The sequence below is a fragment of the Maniola hyperantus genome, chromosome 22, assembly GCF_902806685.2.
Source record: "Maniola hyperantus chromosome 22, iAphHyp1.2, whole genome shotgun sequence".
Lineage (NCBI taxonomy): Eukaryota > Metazoa > Arthropoda > Insecta > Lepidoptera > Nymphalidae > Maniola > Maniola hyperantus.
Genome location: NC_048557.2, coordinates 9670711 through 9698697, shown reverse-complemented (window position 1 = coordinate 9698697; position 27987 = coordinate 9670711). Strand labels below are relative to the sequence as shown.

General features: G+C 37.1%; 3 long non-coding RNA genes across 6 annotated transcripts in view; 2 read left to right on the top strand and 1 right to left on the bottom strand.

The window, feature by feature from the left end:
• The window catches only part of LOC138403942 (uncharacterized), a 36018-nt gene extending 29534 nt beyond the window's left edge, over positions 1–6484 (top strand). For 2 of the 4 annotated variants that reach the window (XR_011238062.1, XR_011238061.1), the window contains 5 exons: positions 61–4999; positions 5086–5664; positions 5744–5803; positions 6011–6073; positions 6331–6484. This is a non-coding gene — a long non-coding RNA (uncharacterized lncRNA). The remainder of the gene's footprint in view (positions 1–60; positions 5000–5085; positions 5665–5743; positions 5804–6010; positions 6074–6330) is intronic. The other 2 variants (XR_011238064.1, XR_011238063.1) reach the window with 2 other exon arrangements.
• LOC138403947 (uncharacterized) lies at positions 2964–27871 on the bottom strand. The gene is made up of 3 exons (XR_011238072.1): positions 27756–27871; positions 27251–27661; positions 2964–6652 (listed from the first exon to the last, which is right to left on the bottom strand). It is a non-coding gene; the product is annotated as an uncharacterized lncRNA (long non-coding RNA).
• LOC138403948 (uncharacterized) lies at positions 18333–20785 on the top strand. Its single transcript, XR_011238073.1, has 2 exons — positions 18333–19678; positions 20576–20785. It is a non-coding gene; the product is annotated as an uncharacterized lncRNA (long non-coding RNA).
• Positions 27872–27987: the final 116 nt, after the last annotated feature.

The following is a 27987-nucleotide window of genomic DNA, read 5'->3' as shown; positions in this document are numbered from 1 at the left end:
TGAACTCTAACATCGCGCGGCGGCGCGCGGTGCCGCGCGGCCATATGAACTTAGCCTAAGAACCCGAAGTATACATGTCGATGTAGTATATGGATAGCTAGTCATTATGTACCAGCCTAAGATACAACATCACCTACAAATTCTGATGCAAAAAGCGTCCACAGTCAACTTATACAAACGCAGCTATAGATAATAATATACACTGAGAGTTGAGACTCCACCCGTATCACACTGAGAGCACATCGAGGTAAATGCTGAATGGCACTTCGACTATACATTTAAATAATGACACTACTTTCTTCAAGACATCTATCTTTCCGAAATATGTAAAAATAAACTTGTAAATAATTTCAAAAATAAACTCTGCAACTGCTACCATCTTTTCTTCTAATTTCCTGTTTGACATAATAATTTCTTTCCTTTTCTTTAAAAATAATGCAAGAGTAATTTTACCTTCATTTATCTTATTAGGTTCTTGTAAACTCTGGTCAAAACAATCTTCATTGAAAATTCTTGTCGTTGACTGTTTCTTTTTCTTCTTTTCATTTTTAGATTTTATTGTATTAGTAACAGAATCGTCTTCATTATTCATATTGTCATCTGTAGATGTCAGACTTTTCTGCATGCCTTGGTCAACAAATACCAGTACAAGCTTCGCTGGCCTTCATGTCAAAAATCTTCAGTTCCAAGCCCCATATCTACTAGGCCTTCATATTTGGTGCCAGTCCATTGTTTTTGCTGACGTATGAACATTTCATCTGCCACTAAAACACATAGATGTGGTTCTGATGTAGATTTGGCTTTTTCAGATAACCGTGAAAATGACTCTTCTGTAAAGCCTGGCTTTTTATACCACCTGAACAGTGCGATTATATTTGGATGCGGAAGGCTTTTGCATACAACTTTTCGCAGATAGTTATATTATATGCTGCAGGAGAATAAAATGCATTGTGCGGGCAAATTTTCTAAAAACTGGGGGATATTTTGAAAAAGGCTTTTTCTTTGTAAAGGTTAAAGGTAGTTCATCGACTTTGGTAATGTTTCTTAACAAAGCTTCACAAATAGATTCGTTCACGTCATTTTTCTTTTTCAACGTATGTGTTCCATATTTATAGGTCTTTTTGCCACGTCTAGTGAAGAATTTTGCTAATATAAATCTTCCGATGGTACACACCGTCTGGTCATCTTCACGTTCTACTACATCATCGTCAAGGTCATTATCATTTAGTTGAGTGTCAGGGATGTTCTCGTTACGTTACATTACGTCTACATATGCAGCTCTGGCTTGAGATGCATATGTAGACGTAACCAGGTTACAGACCAGACCAGACCAGGTTAAACTGTTTGAGTTTCTATTTCTTGGTAATCGGATTGTGCTGCGTCATTCCGTTCATCTCCTTGATTATGACTTGGTTGGTCTGCAGATTGGGACGTTTCCTCTCGCGTTGCAATACTTTTGCCGGGAGCTACATCCAAACGTCTTTTCTTTCTTGCAGGTTGGTTTGAAGTGCTTCCATATCTTGGTTCCTTCAAAAAATTTGTTAATCCACATATCTATCGAAAAAATTACCTTCATTGAGCCATGTCTCATCTGTATAATATATTTTTTTATTTTGTTTCCGGTAGTCTTTTATTTTAAGGAGGTAATTGGTCCTCCATGCCATCTCAAATTGGCAAATTGAGCCTCTCTAATAAAATACTTTTCCTTGACATTTTCATGTAGGATAATTTTAAGTTCTTTAAAATTTCATACAACGTTGAGCGAGTAAATGTTGGTAAGTCCGGATCCTCATTCACAGACGTTAAAACTTTATCCAATGTAGGCAGTTCATTATTTAGATATGTATAGTTGATGAACTTTTCGCTTGATGGCAGCGAGCTCAAACTCATCTTGTTTCTCAAAAACTGTTGTCTTTCGTTTTATCGGGTGAAGACACTTTTCCAGTTTCTTTATATTCGCGAATAATGTTAAAATTTGTCTTTTTAGAAGTTCCCATTACTTCTGCAATTTGTTCATTAATTTCTAGTTTATATGGATACGTGGTCAACATTTTTTCTAGAAGTTTTTGTAAATTTGTTACGTGCTAGGGGTTCGGATTGAAATGCCAGTTTCCGAAACAAGAACGTTTATTCACACACTATATACTAAAAGTCCAGAAACACTAATTAGCACTAGCACTGAACACAAGAACACTTAGAATCGCTTTCACTTTTCACTCACTTCGATCGCTCTTAGAACTGAATCGTACTGAACTTCCCCGGGTCGATCCGCGGCATCGCTTATATAGTGAGTCCCCACCGCTTGTCGAACGTTCTCTTCAATTCCATGAGACGTGAACAATTCTGGGGCTTTCCCAGTGGTCAAAACATGGTAAAAAAAAGTTCCCACGCCTAAAGTTGTAAACATCCGAATATACTGGAAAGTTGCGAGAACAATGTATTTGTTAATGTTTAACAGGTATTTGTCCCAAAGGAAGTAGGTACCCATCTCGATCCAAATACGCAGGCACAGAAGAAATAATACGCAGGTAGGAGCATGAAGTAAAAAATAAATTAATTTGACTTTTATCTACTCCTATTGTATTTAAAACCGATAGCGATCTGAAGTCAAGATATTAAAATTTTATGCTAAAAGTCGGGCAAATATGGACGTAATGTTTTATTTAGGTTTTGGGTTTTAGGTTTGTGAGTTGAATCAACATGTTAATTAGTTAGAAATTAAAGTCAATTGTAACTTCTAACTTCAATAACATCACTCACAAATAGAATTTAGTTAATTGCCTACCTATCCTTTTAATACCTTTTAATAATGTGTTGGTCCACCCTCGTTATCAAAAACTTCTTGTAGACGACTCCTTATGTTATTTACCATATTCCAGCAAAGACTAGTGCCCTGCAGGGACTCCCAAGTTGAAGTTACTACTCTTGCAAATTAGATTTTGATCTAACTTGTGATGGATCCCAGTTGAGCACCATTTGACCCCATAGGTTCCCAGTTGGATTTAAATCTCGACTTTTTGAAGACCAGTTAATTACAGTCAGGTTTTCTTGGATGTTTAGCCAGTCTTGCACAATACGTGCGCGATGCACAGAACAGTTATCGTGCATGAAATATATGTGTTCGTGTGGGTATGCAACACGCACAGTCGGCAACATAACATTTTGCAAAACACCTTTTTGACGACCTCTCTGGCGCAGTGGTGAGCGCTGTGATCTTAATAGTGGGAGGTCCCGGGTTCGATTCCTGGCAGGGGTTTGGAATTTTATAATTTCTAAATATCTGGTCTGGTCTGGTGGGAGGCTTCAGCCGTGGCTAGTTACCACCCTACCGGCAAAGCTGTGCCGCCAAGCGATTTAGCGTTCCGGTACGATGCCGTGTAGAAACCAAAGGGGTATGGGTTTAATAAAACTGCCATAACCCTTCCAGGTTAGCCCGCTATCATCTTAGACTGCATAATCACTTAACATCAGGTGAGATTGCAGTCAAGGGCTAACTTGTATCTGAATTTAAAAAAACATCCAAGTAGCCTTGACTGGAATTGTTACCCCCTACTTCCACTAACTCACCGGGACCCATCGATGACATCCAGCCCCAATACCCCAAAGTGATGCGGCCACTAGTCCTGCATGGAAGTTGCTAGGAGTAGGTACGACAACGGGCGGGGTTTAAACCGTCGACCTTTCGGTTTTCAGTCCACTCCTCTACCGGTTGAGCTAATGAGGCTATATACACGCTGAAGTTTTGTTGGTTGTCTTCCCGCGGCAGAATGATTTGCCCTCAGTAGTACTATCGAAACTTACAGTCTTATTCATAAAAATCCCTTATTACAGGTTTAAAATGTTCATTAGGGCTATCAAACGTTTCATAAGTTTCTTTATTAATAAATGTTTAATAAACCTCTCACAACTAAATTCTCGCTATAGGCTGGTTTCGCTTTATTATGTTGTCGTTCTGATGAATTCATAGACAAAATGGCAAAAAAACTGGGCTCTACAGTCCATGAATCAAAAATTGACGCATGGGTGACATCTGTTTTTTTTATTTTTTATTAAATTAACTAACGGCTACTTACACTAATACATTTTTAAAAAAAACTTAATTCTGAAAATATTACTTACTAAATGAAAAAGTGTGTTGCTTGCTGGTAAATTTTTGAACGAGTCTTCTGTTTGAAAATTTTTGTGTCTCATGATGATATCTCCATTCACGTTGCAGGCAATAAACAAGGCATTTTTTACAAATGTTAAATGAACACCATCAATTTTCTTTATAGCTTCCATTCTTACAATGTAATATGATTCATTGGTTTTCAAAAAAGTGCATTTCTTATAAAATGTTTCCGGAATGGAATTTATACCTTAAATTCTCTCTATTATCAAAAGATTGCTCTTATCAGTAGCTGATCTTGTATGATGCGGTCCTCTGAAAGCAACCCCAGTAATTCTCCTTTTAATTTCACCTTCTTCGTAAGTAACTATTTTTATAGGAATTGCAGCTACTGAGTGGTGAGTTGTTTTTGTACCAATAGTGGTGTTGTAAGATCCTGAAATTCTACTGTAAAAATTAGTTATCTGGTCCATATAGACACCAATATTTTTATTCGCAACTATACTTATGAATTTATTGATCCATGTTTCCAAGAAGTTGTTTGTTCCTATTTCACTCTTTGTTTCTATTTTTATTAAACTTGCTTCTCCTATTTCACTTTGTTGTGCCAGAAATTCATATAATGGTTCAAACCAAGAAGGGTATTTTAATTTCTTTATGGCCTCTCTCTCATTTTGTTTAGGATTTTCAATATTATAATTATAAACCTTTCCCTTTTTACCGTAAGTCAAAAGTGTGTTGTGGTGTTGATTGTCTGATACTGGTAGTTTGATTTCATATTATTATCGTTCGGAGTTTTGTTTGAGTTTATTTATTTGATTGAAAATGGAAACAGGAAGGAAAGTGGCTAAAAAGAGAAACAGAAGTGAGAATTGGTTAAGCGAAGATAAGGTTAGTATCTACAGCAATTCTCTACAAGCTACATAAGTGTGTATTCGATGTACTTCCTTGTTTCACGTGTTTATTTCTTTCCGTAGCATTTATTAATAGAGTTGGTCAGGGAAAGGGTATCTGTTATTGAAAACAAAAATACAGATACCAACACCAATTCCAAAAAGCAGGCAGCGTGGGCGGATTTGTTAATCAGGTAGGGGTTTGTTCTAATCAATACAATGCATTATAATGGTAAATAAAACCTCATACAGCACGAGAAACCGTTTTGACTCTACAGGAACTGCAATTAGACACCCTCCGTATTCGCCAGACCTTGCTCCAACGGACTACCATTTTTTTCGTGATTTGGACAATTTTCTGCGTGATAAAAAGTTTTCTTCTCAGGAGGCAGTGCAAATTGCTTTCACACAGTTTGTCGAATCTAGATTACCAGAGTTCTATCGCAAAGGCATAAATGAGCTTCCTATTAGATCGCAGCAATGTATAGATAATTGATTAAATAAATATGTTAAATTAAAAAAACGAATTTTTATTTTTCAGTACAAATCGGCAATTTCATACTTTAACCCCTAATAATATAATTTCAGGCCAAGGTTGGAGAGCCATCACCAGATGAAATCATCTTAGAGGTATATCAGGAGGATGGAATTATTACACAAGAAGTAAATTAATATTTAACAACATGGTTGATCAATAAATTTTTGATAGCAAACCCAATCGATAACACTTTCTTTGCTTCAGGTCCTACCTGTATGTAATAATGAGACGAACAAAATAAAAAAAGAAGAAAATGAGCACAAGGTAAATATTGTAATTAGCTCTTATCAAATGCTGCCCAAGTACCTACAGGTTGATCAACTTCATCTAAAATGCTCTGCAGGTGCAGGTTTCTCCACGGTTTTTTTTCCTTCCTTTATATTTTTTAAGTGTATTCATCAATATGTATTTAATAATAATTTGAACCTTTAATTCTTGCCAATGCATTGATTTTAAGTAATATTATTCTAGATGGTGACTCCTCTTTTCAATCGACTAAGAAAAAGGAGGACTGAAAAAAAAAATGAGAACAAGGTAAAACAAATATTTATGAGCATCAAGGTAGTGGGAGCAGTCTTTGAATTGGAAATGTTTCAGTTTTAGTGCTTTTATGTCCATCTAGACCTCGATTTTTTTTTTAAAGCAAGTTAGATGAAATGCTAGTATGTAGTTCTATGGAACAAATCAGGATGAAATCCTCTCATTTTGTCCGATGATGTCAAGTTCTATGGAACAAATGGGACTTACCCATTAATTGAAACATTAAAATTGAAAATTATTTTGTATTACAGACATCTGCTGCTTCAGATGCAATAGCAAAAGTTGAAACGGAATGTAGGAAGGAGCTTCATAATGCTCAGAAGGAAAATGAGAAGAGAAAATCGAGAAATTTAGACCTGGAAGAAGTATTACTAAAAATGCAAATTGAATATTATGAGAAGAAAAATAAAATGCTTTAAAATAATGTATATTTTTTTAATTAAATTACTACCTAAACATATTGATCAATAAATGCTCGCAGGAAATCACTGTTTCCTACTCTTCCTCTACCAGCCTCATAAGTATGTGCTGCAAAGTCATGCTCCTGAACAATAATATGAACATCATCATTTTCTGAAATAAAATAATAATTGTTATACATTGCTTAACAAACATATAGGATTTTACCTAACCTTTACCTTTTTTATAAAAAAAGTTATCGTTTAATAAAAAAGCAAAAAATCTTTAATGGCACGTATTGAAGAATTGGAAGCAAAAAATGCAGAATTCCAAATAAATATTGTTCCTACGAATACAGATATTGAAATGACGCCACTTACAAAAACCGATAGCGTTATAGAAGAAAATATTCCCGATATATCTACACCAGAAAAACAAAAAGTGAAAAGACAGCTTCTTAATTATAACGTTTTAACTAATGCTCTACAAAACACTTACAAAAATTCTAAAGATAATAAAGACCGAAATGTTCTTAAAAGAGTAGTTGAGAATGATATATTTAAAAAGTACAAGGCAAAAAGCGTAACTACAGCTGTGTTGGGATTGAGAGGAAGAGTTCTTACCAGTTCAGGGTCGAAGGGTTGTTGATATAATGCATATTATCCAGCAGCTGCAAACTATATCTGGCCACAGTTCTTTATTTAATTGTAATTTCACACACATGTCGCTTATAGGAGAAACAAGGAAAGGTTTGATCTCCAAATACAAATTTACATGTAATATGTGTAAAAAAGACTTTATTATTACAAGCGAAGATTCATCAAGCATAAATAATGTCAAGGCTAACGTGGCTGCGGTTACAGGAATTACTTCGGCAGGTATTATTATTATTATTTATTTATTTATTTATTATTTAATTAGAACGGCCATAAAGCCAATTACACTAATTAAACTACAAGTACAAACTAACATAAACATACTTACAAAAATTGTTAAAATTATAAATTTTAAAAAGCAAAATTTTCACATTAGTGAAAATATCGGCTATTCACAATTCGAGGAATTTACAGCGTGTATGGATGTTCCTATCTTTACTAAAAACAACATATGCTGATATTTAAAACATGGTTTATGAAAAATGGGAATCAACAGCTATTGAAACCATGGCAGCAGCTTTGCGAGAGCGTGATGCAGCTATAGCGGAAGGAAAATTAAGTAAAGATGGTACACCACTCATAGATGTATATGCCGATGCCTGTTGGTCCTCGCGATCCTATGGCAATAACTACAAAGCACTATCTGCCGCAGCAATCGTAGGTCGCAGGTTTGGTGAAGTATTGTATATAGGAATTAAAAACAAATACTGCCTAGTATGTGCTAGAGCAGATTAAAAACAACTTGCGACCCCAGAACACGTTTGCTTCAAAATTACTCGGGTCCGTCTAGCCGCGCTAACTGCCTTTCGCGTGATGTCATTATAACGGCGCGACGTTGAATATGTGCGGGGCGCACCGCGTTTTCTCGCTTCCACCTCCTCTGCTTCACCCCCTCAAATACCTAAAAAACGTCTATTCACCGCGCCTTAAAGAACGGCTGCAACCGTTGGGAGAACAGAATCGCAAGATTTTAGTTCGGGAAATAGCGACGAACATACTTCGAGAAAATCCTAAAGCCCCCGTAACAGCCGAAACATATTTGTTTTGGGTAGAGGAAATAAGTTAAAATTACTTCAATCACTTCATACAATGTATGAAATTAATGAATATCCAGCGGATCAACACTCAGGTGTTTTTTAACAGGCCGGAAACTCCCATGTAGGCACACCGATCTTAGGTTCTGTTCTGTGTCTTGGTAATTATAAGTATCATATATATATCTTCTTAGGGTCCCGTAAATTGTAACACATTGCTTGGTACCTATAACATTAATTTACTATGAACACTTTCTGAACCTTGATAGCTTAGGCGGGCAGTAACCTTGCAGCATCAGGATTGAGGAATTAGATCCAGAAATTGTTATGGGCCCACCACCGAAACATCCTCTTTTGATTAAAAAATAATTTGCAAATCGGTCCAGAAACCTGGAAAAAATCGATGTACATACATTTAAAAAAAAGTCGAAAAAAAACGGGCTGAATTGAGAACCACGTCCTTTTTGGAAGTCGGTTAAAAATTAAAGAGTTTTCACGAAATTTTTAAATACGTAAATCCACACGGACGAAGTTGTGGTCATCAGCTAGTGTTATAAATTACAATGAAACTCACAGGTACCTACAATTTTTTTTATAGGACCATCTTGCAAACTTCCTATCATGACAAAAAATTATTCTAATCAGTCAGAAATCTTGGAGAATTAATGGTGTAGCTGTGTACACCTATACGGTAACCTCCTTCTTTTTGGAAATTGGTTAAAAATTGTATTTTTTATCTATTTAGGCACTACTAAATACTAATAAAAACAAGTGCTAAAGTAATTTTATGATAGATTAGTTACTAAGCTGATGACCACGACTTCTCCGCGTAGTATTAGGTTTTTAAAATTACCGTGGGAGGTCCCCAGATCTTCAACTATACCCATGCAAAAACCAAGAAATTAATAAACTAACAAACAGACACTTTCGAATTTATAATAATATTGGATTATGGGTAGTTATCTATTTAATTTTAAGTGTGTTTGTCCTTAATAAACTACATAGCTGTTATGGTCACCCTACGAAGATCAAATACATATATTTTACCTGTGATGAGAAACGCCGCATCCTGGATAACTTTCTTTGCAGCATCCACTCACGGAACAGTAATTGTTCACCATTTTCTTTTATGAAATCAGTAATTTCTATTCTATTCACACAATATTTTCAATTTTTGACATGACAGTGATAAATTTGATAGACATGACAACCACAGACAATATTACTTCATCATCATCAGTGTTGATCGTTTTGAATCAAACTACTACCATGATCACAGTTACGGGTAACTTTAGAAACGTGTCAAATAATAGGGGTTAAAGTATGAAATTGCCGTTTTATTGTAATAGGTACTTCGAATTAAAATAGAACCTTCATGGTTTGAGATTTTTGAGTGAAACTTTTTCATACGGTACCTATGTAGTTCTTCTTTTAAAAAATGTGCAACATTCGATTATCAACTTCCAGTTGTTTTTTTTTATTCAGCTTCGACAATAAAGATGGATACTTCGAAAATTCGTGTGATTTTTGAATACGAGTTCCGACGCGGAACTAACGTGGCAGAAACAGCTCGCAATATTAATGTTGCGTTTGGAGAGGGGACTGCTAATGAACGCACTGTGCGATTTTGGTTTAAACGCTTTCGTGATGAAAACTTCGATTTGAAGAACGAACCACGTGGAAGACCGCCCACACAGGTGAATAACAATGATTTGAAAGAGATGGTGGAAGCCGATCCGAGCCAAACTACCCAGGAATTAGCGGCATGGTTTAACGTTACCTTACCAACAATATTGACTTATTTGCGTCAAATCAATAAAATAAAAAAATATGAAAAATGGGTGCCTCATGATTTGACTGATCTACAGAAAGAAACGCGTGTTGAAACCTGCGTTGCCTTGTTGTTGTCGATACAGAAATGAAGGAATATTGGATCGAATTGTGACATGTGATGAAAAATGGATTCTTTACGATAATCGTAAGCGGAAAATGCAATGGCTGACCCCAGGTCAAACGCCGCAAGAGTGTCCTAAAGCAAAGCTTACCAATAAAAAGGTAATGGTAACTGTTTGGTGGTCTCAGCGTGGTGTTATTCACTATAGCTTTCTCCGATCTGGTCAAGCAATAACGGCAGATGTCTACTGCGGCCGACCTCCGAACAATGATAGCGAAACTAGCAGTGAAACAGCCCCGACTTCGATCTTCACCATTATTGCTCCATGATAACGCGAGACCTCATACAGCACGAGAAACCGTTTTAACTCTACAGGAACTGCAATTAGAAACCATTCGTCACCCTTCGTATTCGCCAGACCTTGCTTCAACGGACTACCATTTTTTTCGTGATTTGGACAATTTTCTGCGTGATAAAAAGTTTTCTTCTCAGGAGGCAGTGCAAAATGCTTTCACACAGTTTGTGACAATTTTCTGCGTGATAAAAAGTTTTCATCTCAGGAGGCAGTGCAAAATGCTTTCACACAGTTTGTCGAATCTAGATCACCAGAGTTCTATCGCAAAGGCATAAATGAGCTTCCTATTAGATGGCAGCAATGTATAGATAATAATGGCAATTATTTTGATTAAATAAATATGTTAAATATTAACAATAACAATCTTCCGTACTACTTGAAAAAAACTCATTTGTCTTAGGGGCCATGAAGAGAATAGACTTATCAGAGGCCAAGTCAAGAGCACGGGAATCAAACTGGGACTCCGCAATGGGACCAATATCAGATCAGTACAATGATGATAATGAGGATCCCCCTCCAGATCCAGGGACCTCATCAAGACCGCAGAAGAGGACCAATTCACCAACAGACCTTTGGACAGCCTCCAAAGTCGCGAAGATGAGAATTGAACCCGACTCGGATACATCAGACAACGAGGAGGACGTGGAGGCGCAAGAGACAAAAGGAGTGCATGAGGAGGAGGCTCAATCAGGGGCTCTAACAGAGAAGGCACAAGGCATCCTACGAGGTCCAGGAGGAGATTTCAAAGTCATTAATGAGCGGGGGGTGCAGGTGAATCGCTCATTCTTAAAAAATGAAGGAGACATGACCAGAGTCTGCGGCATCATCAACAAGGTAATCCAACACTACTCGTTAATCCCTGGAGCAGTCCAACCTGATGCTACACCTAAGAGAGGAGTCTTCAATTATCAGGTTAAAACATTTGCAATGTCACCAAGCACAGACTCCACGGAACCCAGGGCAACCTCTCCTAGCGAGCCAGATATAGAGCAAGAATTTGGTCACGTACTCGGAGAATTCCGAAGAGGCATAACTCTGAAGTCTGGACTCCCGGGGTGGAAGTCTCGAATCATCAATATCGAGACCAAGGGGTTCTCAGAACGACAAGTAAAAGCTGTGCTTGAGATTCATCCGGAGTATAATGCTAATCAGGTGCTTAGATCTATTCTTGTAACTAACGGGGACTGGCAAAGGTATTCCACCTTGTACACAATCCCCAAATCCAAGTAATCATTATAAATTAAAAAAAAAAACGAATTTTTATTTTTCAGTACAAATCGGCAATTTCATACTTTAACCCCTAATATATTAACCAGTCTGTACTACGTTCTCATATTGGCTACACGAATAAATAAAGTTATAAGGAAAGTGTACTTTTTCTTATATCTCCGCCCTTAGGAGAGGCCTTATATCTCCTAAAGAAGGAAGCGGAACTGGAATAAAAGAGCGGCAGCTTATGAAAAACTTGTAACTAAATTAAGAGAACTAGAGGCAAATGCGACAAAAGAGGATGTTGTCAAAAAAGTTAATGCGCCACGAAGGAGAAGCTACCGGAACGAATATAACTTTTTATTCTGATAATTGCTGCGGGCAAAATAAAAACAAATATATTAAAAGGTATATCACTAGTTAAATTTAGGTTATAATGAATATTGTTACCAAATTCGTAATTTTACATTTTAGAGGTTGATTTGACAGAAGACTAACTAATTAAGAAAGTAGGTATGCCATGCCATAAGTTTCTTTATTTAAATGATTTATTTTTGTTTCTGCAGTTTCACTGCTATTTAGTTTATCCTAAGCAATAATTAAGTGCAAACTAAATGTGATTATGAGAATAAACATAATGTTAGTATTATGTAAAGTTGCACTGTGTTTTACGTACGAGTACAAATACGAGTTTATAACAAAAGAAAACTATATTCTGTTTTAGTTTGTTAATAAGGGGAAACTACAATTTAAGAAAGATCTCCCCCTGATAAATGAACCCACAATTATTTCCTGATAAAAACGAGTTTTCCTGAAAATTGCCACCATTATTTTAATATTGAACAGCTTCTTTAAGTAATAGAGCAAAACATTTCCTTTTAAATATATGGAACTGACAGCGAGGACGACGGAGAGGACTCTGCCACACCAGCTGCCTCGGGTAAAAAAATTCCACCATTAGTATCCCAGCTGCCTCGGGTAAAAAAAATTCCACCATTAGTATCGTATGTTAGCTATGTATGTGTTGTATGCTAATGGTCATTCGCGTCAATCATTTGAAAATAAGATTGGAATACACTTTAATAATTTATTTAATTCATTGTTTGATGATCTCCATGATACCTACAGACGATGATATACCACTTTAAATTATTGGTCGTATTTTTTTGTTACAATAACCTCACTAGACCTTGTCACAAATTAGCGAAGTCTTTTGAATTCCATAAATGTCATATTCCACGAAGTTATTATTTTTTTGCATTGATGAATTATTTCCGTCTGACGATGAAGTAATAGAAGTTCAACATCCTGACTTAGAAAAAAAGTCAAAAAAGCGTAAGCAAGATGTTGAAGCCGAAGAGAGAACCTATCGCGCATAACTCCTGCTCCAGCGCGCTCATCGGTGAAGAAATTCGCAAAGCCGACATTTCTAGCCAATTCCACCGCCAGCCAAAAAACTAACTGTTTGGAACCTGTTTGGAACTAACAGCGCGGACAACGTAGAGGACTCTGCCACACCAGCTGCCTCGGGTAAAAAAATTCCACCATTAGTATCGTGTGTTAGAAAAAGATTGGCTAATGGTCATTCGCGTCAATCATTTGAAAATAAGATTGGAATACACTTTAATAATTTATTTAATTCATTGTTTGATGATCTCCATGATACCTACAGACGATGATATACCACTTTAAATTATTGGTCGTATTTTTTTGTTACAATAACCTCCCTAGACCTTGTCACAAATTAGCGAAGTCTTTTGAATTCCATAAATGTCATATTCCACGAAGTTATTATTTTTTTGCATTGATGAATTATTTCCGTCTGACGATGAAGTAATAGAAGTTCAACATCCTGACTTAGAAAAAAGTCAAAAAAGCGTAAGCAAGATGTTGAAGCCGAAGAGAGAACCTATCGCGCATAAGTCCTGCTCCAGCGCGCTCATCGGCGAAGAAATTCGCAAAGCCGACATTTCTAGCCAATTCCACCGCCAGCCAAAAAACTAACTGTTTGAAACCTGTTTGGAACTAACAGCGCGGACAACGTAGAGGACTCTGCCACACCAGCTGCCTCGGGTAAAAAAATTCCACCATTAGTATCGTGTGTTAGAAAAAGATTGGCTAATGGTCATTCGCGTCAATCATTTGAAAATAAGATTGGAATACACTTTAATAATTTATTTAATTCATTGTTTGATGATCTCCATCCTACAGACGATGATATACCACTTTAAATTATTGGTCGTATTTTTTTGTTACAATAACCTCCCTAGACCTTGTCACAAATTAGCGAAGTCTTTTGAATTCCATAAATGTCATATTCCACGAAGTTATTATTTTTTTGCATTGATGAATTATGTCCGTCTGACGATGAAGTAATAGAAGTTCAACATCCTGACTTAGAAAAAAAGTCAAAAAAGCGTAAGCAAGATGTTGAAGCCGAAGAGAGAACCTATCGCGCATAACTCCTGCTCCAGCGCGCTCATCGGTGAAGAAATTCGCAAAGCCGACATTTCTAGCCAATTCCACCGCCAGCCAAAAAACTAACTGTTTGGAACCTGTTTGGAACTAACAGCGCGGACAACGTAGAGGACTCTGCCACACCAGCTGCCTCGGGTAAAAAATTCCACCATTAGTATCGTGTGTTAGAAAAAGATTGGCTAATGGTCATTCGCGTCAATCATTTGAAAATAAGATTGGAATACACTTTAATAATTTATTTAATTCATTGTTTGATGATCTCCATCCTACAGACGATGATATACCACTTTAAATTATTGGTCGTATTTTTTTGTTACAATAACCTCCCTAGACCTTGTCACAAATTAGCGAAGTCTTTTGAATTCCATAAATGTCATATTCCACGAAGTTATTATTTTTTTGCATTGATGAATTATGTCCGTCTGACGATGAAGTAATAGAAGTTCAACATCCTGACTTAGAAAAAAAGTCAAAAAAGCGTAAGCAAGATGTTGAAGCCGAAGAGAGAACCTATCGCGCATAACTCCTGCTCCAGCGCGCTCATCGGTGAAGAAATTCGCAAAGCCGACATTTCTAGCCAATTCCACCGCCAGCCAAAAAACTAACTGTTTGGAACCTGTTTGGAACTAACAGCGCGGACAACGTAGAGGACTCTGCCACACCAGCTGCCTCGGGTAAAAAATTCCACCATTAGTATCGTGTGTTAGAAAAAGATTGGCTAATGGTCATTCGCGTCAATCATTTGAAAATAAGATTGGAATACACTTTAATAATTTATTTAATTCATTGTTTGATGATCTCCATGATACCTACAGACGATGATATACCACTTTAAATTATTGGTCGTATTTTTTTGTTACAATAACCTCCCTAGACCTTGTCACAAATTAGCGAAGTCTTTTGAATTCCATAAATGTCATATTCCACGAAGTTATTATTTTTTTGCATTGATGAATTATTTCCGTCTGACGATGAAGTAATAGAAGTTCAACATCCTGACTTAGAAAAAAAGTCAAAAAAGCGTAAGCAAGATGTTGAAGCCGAAGAGAGAACCTATCGCGCATAACTCCTGCTCCAGCGCGCTCATCGGTGAAGAAATTCGCAAAGCCGACATTTCTAGCCAATTCCACCGCCAGCCAAAAAACTAACTGTTTGGAACCTGTTTGGAACTAACAGCGCGGACAACGTAGAGGACTCTGCCACACCAGCTGCCTCGGGTAAAAAAATTCCACCATTAGTATCGTGTGTTAGAAAAAGATTGGCTAATGGTCATTCGCGTCAATCATTTGAAAATAAGATTGGAATACACTTTAATAATTTATTTAATTCATTGTTTGATGATCTCCATGATACCTACAGACGATGATATACCACTTTAAATTATTGGTCGTATTTTTTTGTTACAATAACCTCACTAGACCTTGTCACAAATTAGCGAAGTCTTTTGAATTCCATAAATGTCATATTCCACGAAGTTATTATTTTTTTGCATTGATGAATTATTTCCGTCTGACGATGAAGTAATAGAAGTTCAACATCCTGACTTAGAAAAAAAGTCAAAAAAGCGTAAGCAAGATGTTGAAGCCGAAGAGAGAACCTGTCGCGCATAAGTCCTGCTCCAGCGCGCTCATCGGCGAAGAAATTCGCAAAGCCGACATTTCTAGCCAATTCCACCGCCAGCCAAAAAACTAACTGCTGAACCTGACTGTTTGGAACTAACAGCGAGGACGACGCAGAGGACTCTGCCACACCAGCTGCCTCGGGTAAAAAAATTCCACCCTTAGTATCGTATGTTAGAAGGAGATTAGCTAATGGTCACTCTCGTCAATTATTCGAAAATAAAATTGGAACGCACTTTAATTTAATTAATAAATAAAAAATAAAAAAACACATCTTCCCAGGGTTTTGTCAAAGCTGTATAACATTTGTAAGAGCCATAGTTTTATGCCTAGCGAGACGATACGTGCGATAGTTGTCCCAATTGTAAAAAACAAAACCAGTGACTTGGCTGATAAAAACAACTATAGGCCTATTTCACTGGCTACGGTCATCTTAAAGGTGTTTGACAGCATGCTTATAGGAGCCAAACAAATATGCCGTTTAATAGAGCAGAAGTAAACAATACAATGTCAGAAGATATAGATTTTGAAAACGAAGAATCAGTAAATTTTTTCAAGAAAGAGCAGGAATTAGGTTAAAATTAAATTCTTTTGATAAAGGCTACCTGCCTTATTTAGTCAGAGATGAATGGGGGGAAAATTTCTAATAGACACAGGTAGTACCGGACATTAATTAAGCCTTCTTTTTGTAAATAAATATAAGGAATACTTGTTACATATCCTAACGATAACCTAGTTTAAATCACTTACGCAGCAAACCATCTTTGAAGGCTAAGTCGTGAGTCCAGCGCTCCGTCAACAAGAAAATACCTCATTGCCATACGTGAGGCAAGTGCTTACAACAATGAGGACATTAAAAATTGACAACATCCCGGCTCCACGAAAACCAATAATGAAAACAAAAGAACAATGGTATTATCGATAACACCGTGGACTTCAAGGAACGAGGTAGCAAATACTCAGGACAAAGGCACATTATCTTTTCATTCAGTATAAAACGGCGGGCCACCAAGACCAGCGCCGCTTCTCAACTTATTACTCCTAGAGTTAACTAGTGATTAAGAATATTGTAATTTATTAACTACTATGTCATTCGCGAAAACTATTATGTCATTCGCGAAGTTTAATACATAACGCTACTTGTAATTCAGTAGAAAGCTTTATCGCACAGTGGCCAAATACGTAGGAGGTAATAGAGTAAATTATTTGCTTCGACGTTCTTATACATCGCATCCAATGCGGTCAGCTAATCACAGACCGACATCTTCACACCGTTGGAACAAAAACTTGAACGAATTTCATTCCAACCGCCATTGTTCTATGATTATCTTTTATACGATTTAAGTTTTATGACTCTTGCCTGTGTAGCTTCATGCGATTTGTGAAGTACGTATCTATATGCTTCCGCCTCGGCTGGTTTCATTGCTAGTGCCTTCTATTCACATGTATACGTTCTGACCGGAAATCGTAAGCACACCTGTAGCGATCCCGTTATGCGGCCGCGCCCGACACCGAGTTAGTACGCCACACAGTCACGACCGGCGCGCCACTGCGCATTGATGTTACTATAAGTGCTACGCATTTTTGCAAGGCATTTCGAACCAGTGGTAGATGCATCCGACTATTCGAAAGTACTTGTAAAAGTTTATTCGAATAAAAAAGATTTTTATTTTATTTTGGCTTGTATTCGTGTGTAATCGTAATCGTCTTAGTTCCTATTTGTAATTAGCTTTCCGCCTATACTGTCTTCTGCTTTTTCGCCTTCGATTTACTGTAGTGCATCTGTGTGTCCTGATTAAACGAAACTTGTCAGTGAGTCGCTTGGTTTCTTTCCTCACACATAGATAGAACCTTCTATAGATCCACACACAAGAACCGGGGAGTACCAGGCATTCGTCGCAGAGGTAGACCGGAACAACCACCGAAAAAGAAAAAAAGAAGAGGGAGAAAAAGAAACGGGGGCTCAAGGATCGGCCTCATCCGACTTCCGAAGTACATAAGGAAGACCCAATAACAGGAAAATAATAGAATAAAGAAGAATAACTAATAAAACAGACCGACAGACACAAAAAGGGAGGGGGGGGGAGCATTCCCTCAGAGGAGGAAATGCTCACCTCTTCATCATTTGACGATTTTTGCAAAAAAGTATCTCCACAATTCCTGCAGTTCGTCATTTTAGGCGCCACACCAGACAGCAAATATGCAGATGGCATAGTTGAAATTAAATATCCATCTTCATTGGCAGATGCTATGAAAAAGCATGCTTTTGGAAATGGGACTCTTCTTGCAAAAGTAACGTTGTCAATATTCAAAAACCCAGTTGGTATTACCAAATTCAAGGTCAGTTACATATCACACAACAAGATCTTTGTCATGCTTGGAATCTGGTTTGGTGCAGCTTTACCAATGAGTTGAGAAGAGTTTTGAAATTCAAAAATGGAAGCTAAATTGATCAGATTTTATTACGACTGCTTGCTTCCAAAGTTGGTCCATCCGCGGAATTCTCACTGCATGCCAATAAGAGACCCGCTTTACTTAGCGATTGAAAAGAAAGAGAAAATGAAACACCCTTCGCATGACATAGAACCGGGTACAAGTAAGGTATGAGAGGTTATGAAACCTAGACCTAGGTAAATCGTTGTAAAGGCAATATTAATAAATCTTCGAAAAAAATTCACAACAATCCGATAGTCCAGGTGTGTTTGGGGATGCAAAAGCACACTATCCTCAATCATGCCAAACATGGTAAAATGCTTGCAATACATCGAAAGTATCTGTGCGTATCTATGGCATATCAGTTGGCAGTGACATTAGCCGCTGAACTCTCGTCTGCGCTTCCAAAGTCGCCTAAATTGCACGGGGACGAGCAGGGCCGATACGACGACGAGATAGGCGGTTTGTGGACTTTAGGACACCATAACTGCAATGAAAGAAGACCAAGGCACACAAGTTCGAACATAGATCGTGGGAACCGTGGCCCAGGTGAACACGCGCATCGTGCGATTTCTTCATGGGTTCGGGTTCGGATCTGTGTGAGAAAAGGTTTCTAACAAATGTAACCCTGGGGCCCCATATGAGTATATAATAAAAAATATCAAAGACTGCTGCTTAGATAATAAAATTGTAGTAAAGTTGTTTTGGTGATAGGTGACAGCCTGCAGATAACTAAAAAAGAAATCTTGAGAAGTTTTAATACAGATTAAGTATTCCAAAAAAGACAGGTTGCAAATTTATAATATGTGCTTTTTCATATTCTCATACATATTGACCCAGCACAAAATAGGTATATTTATAAACTTAACAGCCTACTACATAACTTAACTTTGGGTCGCAGGGACTGCTTTCATATTATAGATATAAATAAGTTTATTATTATTATTTATACTGACAAAGGATACTATGTACCTGCCCCATTGATATAAGAAACAAATAGCTAAATTTAACATTAGTAGCTTGTAAAATACAAGACCCTTAACAACGTCATCCGGAGGTCCCTTGCCACCGCCCATGTGCCAGCTGTACTGGTGCTCCTCTCACACCTCCGCTGCGAAACTTCAGTTGCGAAACCGCTGTAGGAATTCCGCTGCGATAAAGTGTAGTTGTGTAGTTGCGGAACGGGCGTCGGAACCTGCTAGTCATCAGTCAGCCATCGGAGCGAAATGTCGTCGTTATCAGAGTCAGAGGAGGAGGAAATATTATTGTGGACTTTAACTTTGAAAAGGCGTAAATCTCGTAGAATTTGGGTGCACGAGATTAATGAAAAAAGGAAGAAATTAGGAGAAAACCTATTATGTAAAGAACTAGAGTCACATGAAGATCGTTTTTATACATATTTTAGAATGAGCCCAGGGAGTTTTGAAGATCTACATAATCTTTTGAAGCCACATATTACTAAACAAAATACAAGGTTTAGGGAAGCTATTTCTAGCAGAGAAAGATTAGCCTTAACTTTGAGGTAAGTAAATTATTTATTTATTTATTAATCATTAATACAAAAAAAATATTCGGCATGTTACTAACTCTACGATAAGTGAAACATGTTGATTTGTTCATGATCATTTTGATTTGAGGTTGTTAAATCAGTAGGTATAGCCGTATTGCCCTCTTGTGGAAGAATATAATAATTAGCATTGTCAGTAACTGTTGCGTCACTGATCATGGAGTAATTTCCTGGAGTAGCCGGAGAATGCGTGGTATCACTTAGAACAGAGTAGTTGAAACTACCCGTTGCAGTAGAGTTGCTGTTAGAAGTTACAGCCTCCAGATCACTTAATTCAGCCTCCATCAAAATTCGGGCGATATCAAATTTTGCTTTTATTTGTGTTCGCTATGATAGTTTTTTGAAAGTATCAGCGTATCCCAAAAATAATAAATCTACTCCATCACATTTTACATCAACTTTATCTTCACTTCTGTTGCGATCTCTTCTATTTTGTAAGTACTGGATCATTCTATCTGTTGGATCCGGATCCGGATTACTTCTCCTATGCCTTCTATAAATTTGTTGGGCGTTTTGAGTTTCTTGCGGGCGGGTATCTTGTGCAACGTCTTGTGTAGTTACGTCTCCCGTAGATTGAGAGTCAGTAGAATTAACTTTTTCAACATTCAGAGATGCCATACTACCTTGAGTCTCATTCAATGTAATTGCTGGATCAATGAAATTCATTTGATCTGCCCAAGTCCAATTTTGAAGCTTTTTTGCAGCTTGGCCACTTGTACTCTTTTTAGATAATTTGTACTTTTTGTAGGAGTCTTTTAAATTCTTCCACTTCGCTTTCAAAGTTACGACTGAAAAATAACAAAATAAGACAAAATTAATATTATTTCAAAATTAATATTATTTTCATTGCAGATTCCTAACTACTGGAGATTGCTATAAGACATTATCGTTTTCATATCGTATAGGAAATTCAACAGTTTCAAAAATAGTGACCGAAGTATGTCAGGAAATATGGAATGTTTTACAACCATTAGCCATTCCACAACCTACACAAGAAATGTGGCTCAATATCGCAGAAGACTTTTTTGGGAAATGGGGATTTCCTCATTGCCTGGGTAGCGTGGATGGAAAGCATATTACCATTAAATTAGGGTTGCCATTCGTCCCGGTACACCGGGACATGTCACCGGTTTAAAACTTCTGTCCCGGTCGTCCCAGTTATCCTACAAAATGTCCCGGTATTTCAAAAACAAATTAATGAACTGTCAACGCAGACCTCGCCGCGCCGCGACGCCTGCGCTCGCGCGCGTGGTTTGGCTGACAATGCGTTTACGCGACGACGACGTAACGGCGCGGCGGCGCGGGCGTATACATGTGTGCGTGAGCGAGCCCTGCCACCCGCGCACCTACCCCTGGCGACCGTCTCGCCACACCGCCCTCGCCTTGCCAGTTGGCGCGCATCAGCACGCATTGTCGCTTGCGTTTTGTTGTGTCAGTGTCCCTTATTTATTTGTCGTGTTGTACATCAACAAACCGAATCTACGACGCCTGATAGGAGGAAAGGTAGTTTAAAATGCCAAAACGTAAGTGCCATTTCTCAGATAATTATACAAAAGAATGGTCGTTTATAAAGAAAGGCAGAAATGAATTCGAAGCGCACTGTACAGTATGTAATTTATTTATTTCCGTGAGCCATAGTGGTAAGACGTCGATACAGGACCACATTAAGTCTAATGGACATAAATCTAAGATATCGACAGCTTCTACTTCAAGAGATATTTCGTCGTATATGGTGAGAGAAAACACACCAGAAGATACTTTAGTGTGTGCAGCAGAACTTACAACGGCTTACAAAGTTATTAATCACCATCAGTCTTTTAATTCATTGGACTGCAACACTAAATTGAACGCTACTCTGTATCCTGATTCAAAAATAGCCGCAAAACAGTCAACTGCACGAACCAAAGCTACAGCAATAATAAAAAACGTATTGGCACCACATTCTGTGCTAAAAACTAAACAGGAACTAGAAAAAATTCCTTTTTATGGAATTTTAACTGATGCAAGTAACCATAACGCTGAAAAGTTGTTTCCCCTTCTCATTCAGTATTTCTCGGAAACCGATGGTATGCAACTGAAATTGCTAAAATTAGATTCTTTGGAAAACGAAACATCAGAAACTATTGTTTCTTTCTGTATAAATACATTGAGTAACTTAAATATTTCATTGGAAAAGTTAATCGCGTACAGCGCTGACAATACTAACACAAATTTTGGAGGACGAGATAGGCATGGGACGAACAACGTTCATTTTAAACTTAAAACTAAGCTCTCGAAAGATATCGAAGGCATTGGGTGTCCTGCGCACATCCTACATAATACAGCATCGACATCTGCAGATGTACTTTCAGTTGATGTGGAGTCAGTGGTACTCAAAATTTACAAATATTTTTCGATATTTACAGTACGCAATGAACGTCTTAAATCTTTTTGTGAGGCAGCTGATGTCATTCATGCAAATTTACAATCCCACTCAAGAACTAGGTGGTTGTCATTATTGCCAGCAATAGAACGTATTTTGAAACTGTGGGAACCATTAAGAGATTTTTTTTTGTCGGAAACCAGACCACCCAAAGCGATAATCGATTTCTTTAACCACCCGTTGTCACAAATTTATTTCTTATTTTTACATAGTCAATCGTTTTTATTTGAGAAGCAAATAAAGAAAATAGAAAAAAAAAATATAACAATAATTGAAGTTAAAGAACTCATAGATTCTCTTGAAAAAATACTATCAGAACGTGCAGCAGTAAAATTTTTGGGAATTCAAACCAAAAGCGAATATGATAAAATAGTAAAAAATCCCCAGCATTCAAATTTAATAACGTTATTTGACGATGATATTGATAATTATTATAAAACGGCTTTGGAATATTTACGACAGTGGAGTTGTCCACTGACAAAATATGACATATTTTCATGGATGAGTCTTACTACCCCACCACAATGGCAGGATGTTGTAAAGACAGTGAGCTATTTACAAGAAAAGGGAATAGTTATTGGCGACAGTGTATTCGAAGAAATAGCATACCTTAAAGATTTTGTAGAAAAAAAAGAGGTAACGAATCTTGGGATGAAAAAGACATGCACCAAAAATGGTTAAGTTTTTTTCAAGAGACAGATGTTTTAGAAAGGAAACAGACTTTGATTTTGTTTTGCCAATATTTATACGCCATCCCTGGTCATAACGCCAATGTGGAAAGAATATTTTCTTTAGTAGCTGCACAGTGGACAAATGAACGCAATCGCCTTCACGTTGACACGGTTGAAAGCATAATTCAATGCAAGTGCAACTATAACATGACATGTTCCGAATTCCACAAATATGTTATGGGTGAACCGGAACTCCTAAATAAGGTCAAGAAATCCGAAAAGTATAATAAAAATTAGTGCATTGTGCACTAATTTTTATTATACTTTTCGGATTTCTTCGGATTTCGGATTTTCGCACTATATTGATTTTACGTACTTATGTAATTTTTTTTTAAATCTTTTTTAATATATTTAAAACCTTACTAAACGTGTTTTTTTTTTCTTTTACTTTCGATCACTAGGCACTGTCCCGGTCATTACTTAAGCTGTTATGGCAACCCTACATTAAATGCCCTCCAGATAGCGGCTCAATGTTTTACTGTTACAAAAGTAAATTTTCTATTGTGTTATTGGCTGTTGTAGACGCTAATTACAAATTCATATATGTTGACATTGGATCGTTTGGAAAAGATTCTGATAGTACTATATTTGAAAAAACACCTTTTTTACAACTATTGCGAACTGGTCAACTTAATGTACCAAATGCCCAACCATTACAACAAGGCACAGATCCTTTGCCTTATGTTTTAATAGGGGATGGTGCCTTTAAGCTGGAAACGTTTTTGATGAGACCTTTTGTAAGAGAAGCGGCTATGCAAGATAGAGATAAAAAGAGATTTAATCAGGCGCTCAGTCGAGCACGTGTAGTTGTGGAATGTGCTTTTGGAATAATGGCACAGAAGTTTAGGATTTTCCTAAGACCTTTCGAAACAGATTTGACAAACACAATAAAAATTGTAAAAGCAGCTTGTTGTTTGCACAACTTTATACAGACGAAAGAGTCAGCCGTACATACCAGTTCCAGCTTTGAAATAGAACAGCTAGGTGCCTTTCTACCACAAAATAGACCTGGCAACCGACAGAGAGCATCGTCGGCAGCGTTTGAGGTCAGAGATAAATTCGTTCAATATTTTACACAAACGCAGAGAACTTAACGTTATCATAATATTATCTATAATAAGTACAAATAAATAATTATACATATAATACATAATATTATCTTATAAGCAAAATAAACAAATACATTACAAATACAGTCTATTATTATTATAAAAAGACTACATACCTTCCTCATTTAATTCCCTCTGGATTTCTCTCCATGCCTGCAGTTTTTTCATATTATTTTTATAATCCGGATGATTTAATAAATAAAGAATAGGTCTATTTCTGACCTCTTGAATTAATTTTTCTGTGAAATCGACGTCCATTTTATGAAATAAATGTAGTTTCGCTTTTAATTTTTGTCGATTTCCACAAACACGTGCGAAAACAACGCGGCACCGCAACAAAATGGCGGCCGGAGCGCGGTAGTGTGGCTGGCGTCGGAGTATTATCGACGAAACCGCGCGGGGAAAGAGATAGAATATAGTTAAATCTATGCGTTAGAACAGGCAGTTCCGTGGCAGTTCCGCTTCTCCTACATACGGACAAAACACAGCGAAATTAATGCGGTTCCGCTGTTATGGTTTCGCAGCGGAGGTGAGCTACGGGCATGGAACCTATTGGTTTGGCGCGTAGCGATGGCAGGCAGTCGCTTGTTTGGGATGTAACAGACACTTTAGCTGCATCCCACATTCAGGCGATCTCCTCTATGGCGGGTGCAGCGGCTATCAGCGCCGACCAGGCCAAGAGGCGATGAGAGCTTCATATTCGTGCCTTTTGGTGTGGAGACCTTGGGGCCGTGGAGCCTGGGGCTCAAGTTCTTTGAGGGGAATTCCTCAAATAGAGGAATTTGAATAACGTTATCGAGTCAACCGGGGGCCCGAGTGCTGGCAGCTACCTTGGTCAAAGAATTAGTTTGGCCATCCAAAGGGGTAATGCTGCCAGCATCTTTGGGTACAATCGCTGCGTATATTTTTAAATTTATTTAAAAGAATTGCCTATCCCTTTTTAAATCCAAATTAACATTTCCAGACCCAGCTATTTTTGAAAATATTATTTTGAAAATTGTACATTGAGTACAAGTAATATTGACATAATTAGTAATCTTACTAATTCTAGTTTTTTTTTCACTGGATACAAATTATTCCAATAATTTTGGATACAAATTGTAATAATAATATTAATATTAATAATTACATTTTAAACTAAGTAGTAAAACAAAAGATAGCTATGTAAAATCAATCTTGTACACCAAAATATACACGGCTTATCTGGCAAAGAACATGAGATATAAAAGTTAATTTATTTTAGTTCATTGTAAAATCATTCTTGTTGGGGAGGTATGTTATGTATATCAAAGTTTGTGTTTAGAGTAGATACCTACTTCTTACTTTGTTGTATGAATAAAGTTAATGTAAGTGGGTAGGTTGCAAAAAGTGTATGACAATTAGTTCATGTTGGCACTCCTCAGTGAATACATATTCTAATGGTGAACTCAAGTGTTTGATTTACTAATCCAAACATATTACAACCTTTGAGGCATATCTTTATATATGAATTAAAAGGCCAAGAAAAATTGACCAAACCAGACCAATCACCAACATAAGCAGCAGGTTATGGTTATGTGAACCGCTGCTGCAAGGTTTCTCGTGTAGAACAGTGCAGTAGTGGTTCACTAGTTTAGTTGATTTATTTTAACAGCTATGTATTGTAGCATAATCTTGTATTTATTTACTTTACATGTCTTTAACTTTATTTATTTACCGAAGAAAATGCATGGGAAAGTATATTGTCGACGTAAGCAAAATTAATTATAGCCCAATGCTGAGACAATTAGTGGCATTTGATTTTGCCAATTTAAACAACGGAAATATTATACCCCAGAAAGAAAAATTACTCAGCATAGTCATGGTTTATGAATCAACATTAAAAACTTTTATGACTTCCAGAACACAGATGCTACTACCAGCTTAAGAAGGTCAACGATGGTGTGTATTGAGGCTTATCTTTTTGCATTTGACTTAGACCAAGAACGAAAATTAATCAAATTAACTGTAGTCACAGCGTCACAACACTGAACACTCAACCCATATTGAGGAATCCTCATCTGTGGAACAACAACACTGGTCACGGGCAATAACACAAAACGAATTGACATTTGCAATGACTGACACTTTGCTGCTATTTCAGTTCACTATCAGTACACTTGAATGGCAAGAGAGCATCTGAGCACTGAAAAATAATATTTCAGAGACAGTTCATGCTGTCTTACCACTCAAGGACTTAGGCTGAGATCTATAGAACGCACTTCGACTTAGCTTAGGCTTAAGACAGAGTTAAAACGAGACAGAGCTATTATCTCTCGCATAAATCTGTCTCAGTTTAACTCAATCTTAAATCTAAGCAAAGTCAGTGTACCTGCCAATAACTTTGGTGCTTTTGACCAAGGTTTTAAGACATTGCTAAGACATGAACTCCGCAATTTGGATCTGAAAATTTGACTTATGGATGGATTTTTTTGTCGAGATTTTCTAGTGTTTGTCTCACCAGACTAATCGAATCGTAATATAACTGAACATCTACACATTTATGACATTTTTTTTTCAAGTTTGGACCTTCAACCTTCTATTATTTATTTCCTCAGGTCAAGACAATAAATACCAAATATTTTATAACCAGCAGGCTCGTGGTTATGTGAACCGCTACTGCAAGGTTTTTTCTGGTTTAGAACAATGCAGTAGTGGTTCAGTAGTTTAGTACAATTTATTTTAGTTTCAACAGGCATTTGGCATTTGGCAACAGGTGTTTGACGCTTGAAATAAGCTATATTTATTTTTGGAAACTGCATTGAAAGGAAGTTATCGAGAAATTATGCAGAGAAAATTGGGATTTGATTTTGCCAAATTAAACAACAGAAAACATTGTCCCATAAAAGAAGACAATATTATGGAAATGATCGACATAGTGTCATGGAGATGATAATCTTTTACGAAGTTCAAAATCAGCTTAGGAACCTACCTTTGAAGAATATTTCTTTGTATTAGAGAAGACCATGAATGACTTACCAAATCAGACTAAGAACGAATCACTCGACCATACTTTATACTCATAATTGTGCCATCTCAACCTATGCAGGGGCCAAGTCTGTCTCATGAACAGCCTGTAATTCATATACCAGAACCAACTACTGAAGAAGAAGAATCAGATACTGCGGCTAAGTTCTTAACACACTTCTATTCTTTTTAGTAACTTCTTAAATGAATCAAGAGACTACGTATGGAGTGACAGCACACAAACTTTAAATCTTTCAAGTCCATACCAGTGACTACGTACCTTAGAGTTATAGAGAGCCTTTGGCTGGCAGGGATAGCTTGTCGCATATTGGTATCTTGCTTTTCAATATTGGGTTGAATCAACTCCAACAATGTTTTAAAAGAATCGTTGTCCATTCGTAGAAAATTTTTATAATCGTCTGGCTCAGTTGCTTGAAGAGTTCTTTGCAAATGTTCATGCGTGAATCGATATCTCATTTTATACCATTCCTTGCACCATCGCCTCTTTCTTTTCTCTTTTTTTTGTGATAGATACCGCTAGAGTTATAGCAAGGAATACCTTGTCTGCGTTGGAAACCATTATTATAAATTTTTGCGACGACCACTTTCCTGGGCAAAGGGCGAACGACTGCGTTGGCACTTGGTGCCTCCGAATTCCAAGGCAGTTTTTAGGCGCTGCAAAGCTTGAACTCTGCAAACATTTTAACGAACAATAAACCTAAAACTTCAATTATGCACTTCTTTTCTAAACGAAAAATGATAAAGAGAATATAATCACTACGTACGACAGCGGCTTGGGCGAGAGAAGAAAAACAGAAACACAAGCAAAATCAACTTCAAATTTCAATGAATGCAATCAAAGCTGAATTGTGATCAAACATAATCGTACTCTATGAACACAACACACGAATATCACAAAATGGCTATGATGATATTGATAGGTAGGTAGGTACCATAGATTATCTACTATATTACTAGGTAGGTACCTACCATAGATTATCTACTATATACTAGAGA